The sequence below is a fragment of the Myripristis murdjan genome, chromosome 5 (genome assembly GCF_902150065.1).
Source record: "Myripristis murdjan chromosome 5, fMyrMur1.1, whole genome shotgun sequence".
Taxonomy (NCBI): domain Eukaryota; kingdom Metazoa; phylum Chordata; class Actinopteri; order Holocentriformes; family Holocentridae; genus Myripristis; species Myripristis murdjan.
The window spans coordinates 16,228,408-16,239,763 of record NC_043984.1 but is presented as its reverse complement, the minus strand read 5'-3'; the positions used below and the strand labels follow the sequence as shown (position 1 = coordinate 16,239,763).

At 38.8% G+C, this 11,356-nt stretch overlaps 1 protein-coding gene across 1 annotated transcript in view; it reads left to right on the top strand.

Moving 5' to 3' along the window:
* Nucleotides 1-11,356, top strand: part of slc38a3b (solute carrier family 38 member 3b) — a 28,879-nt gene continuing 17,523 nt past the window's right edge. The window contains exon 1 of the mRNA XM_030052566.1: nt 1-212. The gene's annotated coding sequence lies outside the window, so the exon portion shown is untranslated. The remainder of the gene's footprint in view (nt 213-11,356) is intronic.

Below are 11,356 nucleotides of genomic sequence, written 5' to 3'. Positions count from 1 at the left end.
TCTCAGACCGCATTTTTTTTCCTGTGACTTGGAGAGCATGGGTCTGAATGTGCGTAAATACACAAGAATTTAGTCGCAGCGAAGAATAAGACAAGTGAAAACGAAAGCACCAAGAGGAGATCGTGACAGGAGGAAAGAATTTTTGATAATACCAAGTTATTACCACTGACCAGTGGAATTAAACTGAGAGCTACGCGCGACAAGAGCGTTTGGTAAGATTGGAAAAATCTGTTCCATTCTTCTTTTCTTGTTGAAACCGAAAGACCTCACATGCAAATACTAGGTTTTGATTTTGTCATGATTTCTCTGTGTTAAGTGCGTTTCATTCTAAGGTTGACGCTTGTGGATATTGTCTTATAAACTGGATGGCCAGTTGCGTTTTCAACCTCTCATGAGGATATTGTAAGGGAGAAAGAAGGTGAACTGATGTTAAACGTAAATGAATAGCTTTATATTTTCAAATGCTAAACTATCTGCACATATGTTTCCTCGTGGGAATTATCACGGCAGGAAGAAGGCATGCTTGTTCCCCCCGCAGTGAGCGCCAAGCCCAGATGTCACCACCATGTGCCCTCCCAGGAGCCACTTGTCATTGTCTTGTTTAATTTATGGTGCTTTATAATCAATCTTAAATTGACATTCCTCTTACATCGACTTTGTATCGGATTGTCCAGAGGCAAGTTAAGTGACTCCTCAGAAATTAACAGTTAAATGAATAGGTCACATAAAAAATCACCTCATTGTTTGCTATTAATAGATAATGTAGTCCTGATGCGCAAATATGAAATCTGGCCTAACAAAAAAAATAAATACATAAATAATAATAATAATAATAATAATAATAATAATAATAATAATAATAAATTATAGGACTGACCTGCAAGTTTTATTTTACCACAGCAAGAAAACCTTGCTGGCTTTTTAATAATTCGTATTATTATCACTGAGGATAAGACGTCTTCATACGCGAAATATTGTTGTATTATTGTATGATTCAGTTCCTTTATTTAGGTACCACTTTCTAGAATTGTTGATTTATAATATTCACCTGCTATAGTCCTCCAAGACTTACATGTGTTGCGGTCGGCGTATGCGCCACATGGCCTCCATAGTGAATGAAAATCCATAGATTGATTTTGCGTCAACGCTCAAAACAAATAGGCCTACATGTATATCCCAGCCCAAAACTGGGTATTATGTAACGGCTTCTACATTAAATCCATAATTATTCAGCAATATGATATTATAATTCTTGATAGCCACACCACTCGCTTAAAAACCCTTTAAAGCCCGGTGCCTCTGTGTAAATATAGCCTACCCATGTGGGGGGAAAAAGTGCCCTGGCTGGCGTTGATCATATTGCAATAACACGCCATTTATTTGTCCTATCACTACGTACTTAAGTAGCTGACATTACTGGAATTGGTAGCCTTATGGATGCTGTAGGCTCAGACGGGAACTTAAATTTTTATCTAGCCCACTAGAGATTTAAATGGCCTATTTAAAGTGGTGATATCCATTTTTTTCCCTGCTGCAAACCTGTTCTTGTTAAAATAGACTTAAAATAGGCTATGTTATCTGCGCTCAAGTGTGTGTGTGTGTGTGTGTGTGTGTGTGTGTGTGTGTGTGTGTGTGTGTGTGTGTGTGTGTGTGTGTGTGTGTGTGAACTTAGCATAATACAAATTTGGCACAGTACACAACAGAAATAAACCTTTGACAAGTTGTCATGAGTATATTAGTTCATGTGTGCCAGTGATCTTATCCTCTGTATGTTAAATGCTGATTTTTCCTAACTTCTAAACCTGCTTTAATCATTAATCATGACGTCTTCATTTATTATATAGTAATGTTACATGATCTTTTCAGGAGCAAAGCAGCATGTTTATTTCAATAGCTGATCAATAAGTGGACTTTTGATTTAAAGTGCCTGGGCATACTCAGGTTCATACGGAATTATTCCTTTAATTCTGGAACATAAATGAAGTTTAAATAATCTGGCATTTGTTCAGAGAGCTTGAATTTTGTCGAACTCACACTGAGGCTGTGAGACTCCAGAGAGCCACAGAGAGGTCATGCTGGTTTGTGGGCTCCATTGCAGAGAATCAGTGGTTGCCTTGTGAATAGGCAGCCTTGGTCTTGTTAATATGTTGAATGTTAAAAAAAAAAAAAAAGCTGGCATGGAAAGGAAAGGTAACCAGTTTGGATTCCAGACTTGCTGGGAAAATGTGGATGTGGTCATGTGAATATCTCTCTCTCTTGTCCCTCAGCAACAAGTACTGAGGTGCCGCTGAACAAGGCACTCTAGTGGCCGACATACAGACTCTTGTTTCAGTGATGGAGCTGAAAAAAAAAGGTCCAAATTGTTGGCAGAACCTTTTCCACCAATAAATTAAGTTAAAAAAGAATCTCAATCGCAAGCATATTACTCATATGAAAGCTTTTGAAAGCTTTTACCAGTTCCATTTGGTTGTGTTTGTGTATTCAGGGGTGTGCCGAGAGCTTAGCGTTCTGTGAAGTCAACATGGCGTGGGTGAGGGGGCTATGTTTTTGACTTTGCCCACTATCTAAACACCTATGCTCTACATTGGAAGCATGCTGGGTTCACTGCGGTGGACAATGAGCAGATAAGCACGGCTGCGGTCATTGACTCCAGCGAGGGCAGTGATCAAAGTGGCTGACAAGGGGTGAGGCAGGTGGATGGTGGTGAGGCCAATGTTTGTTTTTTTCCATAGGGGAGGCAACCAGCTGTGTTCTTCTGTCAGACTGGGAAAATCTGTGCTAGAGTCAGCCCAGTGTTAAGTGTCAAGTGCTGCGGAGGTTATTATTGTCTTTGTCACAGGGCTCATAAGTTATAAAGTTGAACCTGACCTTACCATATGCCATAATCTATTTATGCTCAAGTCCTAGGAAAGTCACGTTCCTCTTTTGATGTTGTGTTTGGAAATGGCTGGTTTAACTAGTTAGTTGATAAAGGAAATACATTATACCGCGTTCTAATAGACAGTAAACCAGTACAACAGAAATTTTAACACTTATATCTGTGGTTGTTGTTCTAATTTCTTTCTTTAGAGAGTATAATTGTTGTGGCTATAAATGAAGTGATATGATTTCCTTTGAGACGGTAAATAAAAGTCTGTGAGGGCCCCTCAGCCTTAAAGCCTTTTTTCTTTACCTCATTTAAGTAACGTATGTACATGTCTGAACATTGTCACAGCGCATGTTTAGACCCACAAAGTATTCTCTATTACACATATGTTTATGCCTATCTTGTCAGTTCATTTTATTTAGTAGGGGTGAAATGTACAGGAATACAATCCTTGACTGGCTGATATTAACTGCCACTGACACATCTACACTGTGACAGTGATGGTGAAATTGATTCAAAACTAATCTGAGCATGGCTGAAGTAAACCTAAACTCAGATGGTGTGATGATGGAATACACATGCAGACTTTTGATGTTGTTTTAGAGGCTTGTTGGAATATATGTTATTGATAAAACAAATCAAATCAAAACAAAACAAAACAAAACAATGGGAATCATTTTAAAGTAGCCCATTAAACATTTTCCTTTGTTTTTGGTTCAGGCTGAACCAGCAGTAGCAGACACTCTGTGCTGAGACCTGTCACTGTCAGTGCCGCCTGAAACATTGAGGTGTAATTTTCAAGTGCCTGCTGTACTGAGCACTTGGTTACCAAGCTATTTTGTACAGAAATGCCCAGAACCTCTCAGCTCTTAAAACCATATCACTCACAAGACAAAAACAAATACTGTTTCAAACACAGCTCCTTTGATTTAATTAATTCATATTTTTCTCTGCTCTGCAGTCATGAGTAATAATCAGACAAATCTTAAGTTTGGTTGTGTTTTTGCTTTTGAATAAGGAAGAAACAATCCAGGAATAACTTTACTTGATATTAAAGTGCTGATTGCAAAAAAAAAAAAAAAAAAAAGAAGAAGAAGAAGAAGAAGAAGAAGAAGAAGAACCTTACCCTCACATTCAATAAGGACAAGGTCCAATACTCGTTTTCTTTTACTCACTTCATGCTGCATATGTTCACTGTATCTGCTGCATAGATTAGGAGCTTTGGCCATTCAGCCTACACCTGATTCTGCTTTATACAATGCATCACTTTACTCTGTAGGCATGAAGTCGTGTATGGGAAATGAGTCAGACTTGAGATGACACAACCAGGCATTTGAAGTTTTCCATGAAGAAATAGACCTCTTTCTCAGCAGCCAGTTTGACATGAAATAGCAGGTAAACACAGGTGTAACTAGTGACAGTAAGGTTCTGTCCCATATAATTTAGTAGAGCCTCCCCAATTAACCAGAATACACAATAGCACTGCTGTGGCTCTGTTAGCAACAGAAGTGCTATTTCATGTCAAATGGCTGCTGTTAAAAGGGTCTGTTGATGGACGGTGGTCAATGTGATTATTTTTTAGGATGGTTTCAATAAGACATACGCCCACATGTAATGTGGGCGTATGTCCTGTGACCTTCTAACTAACTAGACCTTCTAACTAACTAGAAATCATCCTCCCATTTGACTGAGGCCCAGCCACGGGAAGCTTTGACTGTCCCTTTGAGAACAAGGCTAATGTGTTAGTGGCTGATGCTAATTAGTGTTAACAATATAATTTGATTTGCAGTTATTATCAGTGATTATTGTCAGTTGGGTTGTTGACAGCTCTGATGATGAGGCAGTTAACAGGAAAACATGAGCTGGTTTTGTAGGTAACTGCGCAGTTTGTTAGCACGTAATCACATTAACACAGTGTGGTTCATGTATGAAACACTGGACACTTTCACTTTCCTCTCTCACACCTCTCCCCCCGACTGATGCAACCAGTTAACAATCACACATTAAGTCAGGCTTCAGTGGCAACAAAGAATTTCACGGAGTGGAAATTAGAGATGCACCGATCCCCTTTTTTTCACTTTCTGATCCAAATCTGATGTCTCGACTTTAGGTATCAGCCGATACCGAGTACTGATCCGATTCCAGAACTCTTTTTCTTGATTGTTGTTATTATCGTTGTTGTTGTTGGTATTACGTGCAAGGTTATATGAGCCTGTAGTAAACCACTCAAAAGTTCTTATTAAAAGAGCAAAAATGAACATTAAATTTAACTATATTCCAAGCAATTTATTTGAACTGTAGGTTAAGTTGGCTTCACATACAAACAGATGTAGGAGGGAAAATTGCTATGGAAAACTCCTTTAATGTTTTGGAAACCTTGAACAAATCAAGTGCACAGCAATGAATTATCAACTACTAGTAAATGTTCGCTCAAAGTAATGAGGAAAATCTAGTGGAAATGTTTGCATGGCATCCACCTATCACAGTCACAGTTTTAACAATATTATCTTCAACGACACAGGTGATGTCTTTGCACTCTTGATTTTGCTGTATGTGGTTTCATAATATTTTGTTAAGACTGCAGTGGACAAATGCCTCTGAGCATTGCTTGAAAACAGAACCATGTTCTGACATTTGCCATATTGCTTTTAATAGCGCACCAACAATTCAGGGACCAACTCAACAGCTCTGCACAGTCGGATGCATTTCCTTCAAATTTTCATGATTTGGCAATTCTTTTTGATGTGTTTGGTGCACTTCGGAGGGTTTCTGGTGCAAAGTGAATCGCATGTTGAACAGGATGACTGTTCAGGACAGCAGGGTGTCTCAGAGGTTAACATTATCACATCAGGTGTATGTCAGGTCAGGTGAACTGAAGACTCTATATTGCCCTTAGGTGTGAATGAGTCTGACTGTGTTTGACTGTGTGTTCGCCCTGTGACAGACACAACCTTCTCAGGATGCTGCCCTGCCACCCCCCCAGTGCATGCTGGGACAGGCTCAGGCCCCCTGTGGCCCTGAATAGAAATGAGTGGGTGTTGAAAATTGATGGATGGAAAATAAAGCAGATGGCTATTATCCAGTCTAAGAGCACTGAGTTTAAGAATACCAGCAATAGCTTCACATGTGCAAGTACTCCTCTGAGGATGTGTCCTTTGAAACATAAAAGTAATGGAACAGCTCATTTAATATACTGTAACAATTGCCAACATTGTTCATGAAGATTAAGCATGTTACTCTGGGAAAATGCTATCTTTTGGCTAGAATCAGGCAGTCACAGAGCTGGGATTTTAGAACAGACGATGGAGTAAGATAATGTCCTGGCTAATATGAATAACACCTGGTCATTCTCATGTGTAATATTGTCTGAACACATGCATGAGAAGACGATCCTCCCCGAGAGTGTAGTGTGATTATAGCTTCTCCATCTCTTCCGGGAATTTATCCACTTTGCCATTGACAAGTAGCGTTGGTTTTCGAGGCTGGAGCTGCCAGAAGACAATTTCAGTTCTTTCAAATCATTAGTCAGAAATCCCAACATAATTTTCAGTTTTGCTGTGTTAAACCTTGAGGCTGTGTAGAGTTGCCATTCTAGTGTTTCTCATATTGAAAGTCTTTGTTGACCATACATATTAGGCAATATTGGCTAATGGGGAGGGGGTGATGTCATCACTTAATTTAAAACTCAAAGTCGAATACTTCCTATCTCATGAAGAGGGACAGTAATGATTGCTCTATTCTTCTACATAATCTAATTATAAATGATATAGATATTAGCAGACTTTGGTCAATCAATGAAAAAGGATGTTTACCCCCTATTATTCAGAGTTTATACTTCCCTCAGTATTGCTCACGGTTTGTTAGTCAGCTCTGTAATCATATTAGAGAGACACAGCTCTAGTTGGTTTACTTCACTGAATAACTTCCTTCATACATGGGAAATTTGATATTTTGGATGTTTTAGCTTATTATGCTGTGCAATATTTTGCTATGTAGGCAAGACTACCCAGCTAAGCTGTTATAATAGTGTCTTTACTTGGTGGTTAAAAATGGTATTTTGACAATATGCAACAGTGTGTATTTGTGAAGAACAGCTGCTCGTCACATTGCCAGCCCAAGCATATTTACTGCTGACTTACTCATGACTGGTAGGATGAAAATCCATCCTCATAAAGACAGATTATAGAAATTGTTGGTTCTTCTGCTATGCAAACTTCCTTTTTACTGTCTGCACCTCCACTAAGAGTAAATACTGAGAATTTCAAGGAAAAAAATCAATGTTTAAAAAGTTTTGCTGCAGTGCCAGCAATCTGTGCAACCATTATTGCCAAAGTGGAGAATGTCTGGTTCAGGTGGTTGCCGCCACTGTGGGACATGAGCACGTGTCCCTCTGTCCCCGGCAGGCACGTGGCCGAGGATGAGCTGGTGCTGCCAGGCGCTCTTGGCTGAACCTCGTGCTTGTTCCTTACACACCACCACATGGGCATCTCCTCATCTACATGTGCTCACCCACTACCTCGCAGTCACCCTCTTTATGTCCTGCTTTATGTCTGACTGACAGATGAAGAGCGCCAAAATAATTCTGTATGGTGTTGTTACATCTTTTTGCAGTTTAAAATATTCTATAAATTCTATAAAGAGGGAAAACTGAGAAGACTCAACACAGCAGATCATCTCCGTTCAGTGTTTTAAGCCCACTCATATCTGATGAAACATTTCAAATGTAATGTTAGTCCCTGGCTCAGAGAGGGACAAATCACTCTCACACATTTGTCATGCCGATTTGTTACATAACAGAAGCTGCAACTGAATCCAACAAGTCGGGTTTAGGGCAACCATCATCGTCCTTTGTAGGAGGGGACATGCACATATGATTCAGTAACAGAAACATGAAACACTGTTTATAATGCATGCCAGTCTTGGATCAATGCTCTTAGCTCAAAGTCATTTGAGCAATATGTGTGAGGTCATGGCTTTATGGCTTTCAACCTTTTGATCCAGTCACATTCCTTATGCTGTCGGTGGAAAAGCTCCAGAGAGTTTTTGATGAGACTTGGCTCTCGTTTCTATGTTTGGATGAAGCTTGTTGAGGAACACAAGGCTAATCTGCCTACTGGCCTGTAGGCACCATTTACCCATCATAGTTTATCACACACACACACACGCACACGCACACACACACACACACACACACACACAGGACAAACATTTGAAAGTTTTAATGACTGATTTTGTTTGAAGCTATCTGAACTCAGATCTCGTCTGTCCAACAGAGCAGGGTTGCTCCTAAAATATTTGTAAAGCTCATGTTTAGAGAGCTGAAGATGTACACTTTGTTGAGGTGCTGGGTTAAGATATGATCATGAAGACTGAGCACACACACATTCTTCTGCTCCAGTGTTGAATTTAAAGACAATGTTTTGAGCCTAGGCTCTTCTTCAGGACAAACTTCATGTTTGGCCAAACCTAACTTGAAAATATACCTTAGAGTTTGACCCGACTCCTTTCTTCACAACTTGTGGTTCTCAATACTGCTGACTAACTGCGTTCTTGTAAATGGAAAGCGACCCAGATCACTACTTACATCTGATACCACAACATGCATGTGTTTGTATATGTTTGCCGTTGTCGCCATGGTGAAATTTTGGTGACACTCAAATGATAGTTGGCCTGTCTTTACCTGTGGCTGTTGTATCAGGTTCATGTTGATGGATGTTACCTTGTATTTCTCTTAATTCCTTTTAAAGTTGTTTACAGTCAGTTCTAAAAAACTAACCCTACTATCCTATGTGTCATCAGATTTTCCACCATGTACTGTCCATGTTCCAGTGGGCATTTGCCAGAGACTTTATTAAGAGTAAACCGTTAAAATGTTTTGTTGAACCAGTATGCTCTATCTTATCCTGACATCCAAAACTGAGTTAGTAAGGAAATGCACTTGGAGCCACACTAATATAATTTAAAGGTGAAAAACAATCAGTACATCCATCCTTGCTAAATACTGGTTTTGAGTTTGGTTGTGCTTACTTTTCAAACTGGGTTTCACTCAGTATTTCTCTTTGTACTTTTTCCAACCATATTAGTTTTTTTAAAAAACAGTTTTATCCCAAAATTATAAACTATGAGCTTTTTGGATGGTAGTTGTACAACCAAACACCTCCATCCGTTATAGTCCAGGCTTTTGGTTCCTCAGTCAGTCTTTGAGAAAGTCTGCACCTCATGGTGGATGAGCTGGAAAACACAGTATATATATATACTGTGTTTTATTTTTTATTTTATTTTTGACCTAGATTGTAACGTATTGTCTGTGACATTTTCAAACAGGTATCATGAAAAGAAGGCTGACGGGAGAGTGGACTGAATTGCTACCATCTCTAATGGCCCTTTTCCATTAGTATCTACTCGGCTCGGCTCAACTCGGCTCGACTCTACTCGCCTCGACATGGTTTAGGTGGTTTTCCATTACAATTGAGTAGCACCTCACCGTGGGTGGAGTCATCATAGCAAGGCGGCGCACCGTCCAGCTCCCTCTGGATTCTTTGGGCCGCCACCGAGCTCAGAAAAGTCTCCACGTCTTTATTTGACCGCGATCGCGGTTTGCTTGCCATTTTCCGACTTTGACAACTTCACTGACGATCAATGCGCACGGCCGCTGTTGCCGTTTTTTTTTTTTTTTTTTAAATGTCGGGTTTTGTTTTCGTGCAGGAGTCGCTCTCGTCACTCCCTGTCCAATCAGTTGCCTGCACGGCGTTAACGTCACATTTTCAGCTCGACCAGAGGCTCGACTCAGCTCGCTTGGAACTCCGGCTGAGTAGGTCCCAAAATGGGACCTGCTAGCAGGTACTACCACCTAATGGAAAAGCTCTTAAACCGAGTAGAGTCAAGCCGAGTCGAGCTGAGTAGGTACTAGTGGAAAAGGGGCATACGATGGGCATGTACCAGCCATCTAAGGATTAAATATTCTTGAAGCTGTCTTGAAATTTTAGAATTAAACACATGTACTTGAATTAAACCAAGAACACTTTTAGTGTTCAAGTTTTAACAGTGTTTTCACTGTCAAGGAGTCAGAGTTCATTTCATGAAAAATTATTGTTTGTTTGTCGTCGTTTTTGGGAAACATGGTTCATACAGTAGTTTGTATCCTGTTAAATGTTCTTTCTTTTTAAATATACAACTTAATCACAGTACATTAGGGAAGATTTCGTGGCATTTAAGTTTCAGAAATATTTGCTCCGTAAAAAAAGTCAGTTGATTTTGTTATTTGTTTAAAAATGTGTTTTTATGTGTTTTTTCATTTTACAATGATTGTATTGTATCAAAATTAAAACATTCTTCTTTGACATATTCAAAAATCAATAAAATACCTAAATAATACCTCTCTTTTTCTCTTTAAAACAAGAACTAACATTTTTGTCCTTTGGTGTGACATAAAGTCCTATAGTGTGACACACATAAAAGAGCCAAAAATTGGTTATTATGTAAAAATAACTTTAAAAAATAGTTCAGTATTACATTAGGGGAGATATAATCATCAGTCATTCACTCAATTGGAATAATTTTTAACAGCTTTGACAGGATGACAGCAAAGTTTGACTTGTGTTTATTGTAAAAGTCCAAAACATCATGGAGAAAAAGTAGTGTTGTTCATATTTCGTATTATATATCATTTCATATTAAATAAATAACACTATATGAAAATAAATATCTAATAATACAAAATAAATCTCTGTCATGCTATTTGTATATTACAATCATTATTATTATTAATTTCAGTTAGAATTTTTGTAATTCTTTTTTATGTCACACCATAGGACACATTTATGGCACAGATCGGAGAAAATGTCCAAAAAAACAGTGAAAAAACTGAAAAAGTTAATGACCCCTTATATTTTTAAAAACATCAGTTTTCATACTACATAAAAAATGTCTCTTTTCTTAAAAAAACGTGTTTTTTTAAAAAAGCTTTTTTTTACTACCTATTTGTCAACTACCCATATATTCTCCTGCTATCATTCTATTTCAGCTTTTCTGCTTTACAAATCACCCATTAACTTTAGTTTTAAAATATATTATTGCTATGCATGGGACAGTTTAGTTTGTGTTAGCAAACATTCACCACCACATACAGACCTGAGCTTAGAGTTCGTCATGACCCCAGTCTATTTCTATCTTGTATCACACTGATCTACCACTCCAGTGGAAAATCAATTGGAATTTGGGAAGGGTTACTGTGATATACGCGGGGTGACAAGGGTATATTTTCAGGTCAGGTTACACAGTGTTCGTGTGTAAAAAGCCTCTAAAGTCAGCCTCCCATTCATGGTCAATGGGGTGGCCCCAGGCTGTGCTAAGTGAGCACATGAATAGGCCCTGACTTCACTTGAAATTGTAAAGTGTCTCATAAGCAGACACTTGAGCGTTTTCTTGATGTGTTAATGGCAGCCCATCCATACTTGTTTGTTTTAATAGCATAAAAATAAAGACCTGCCA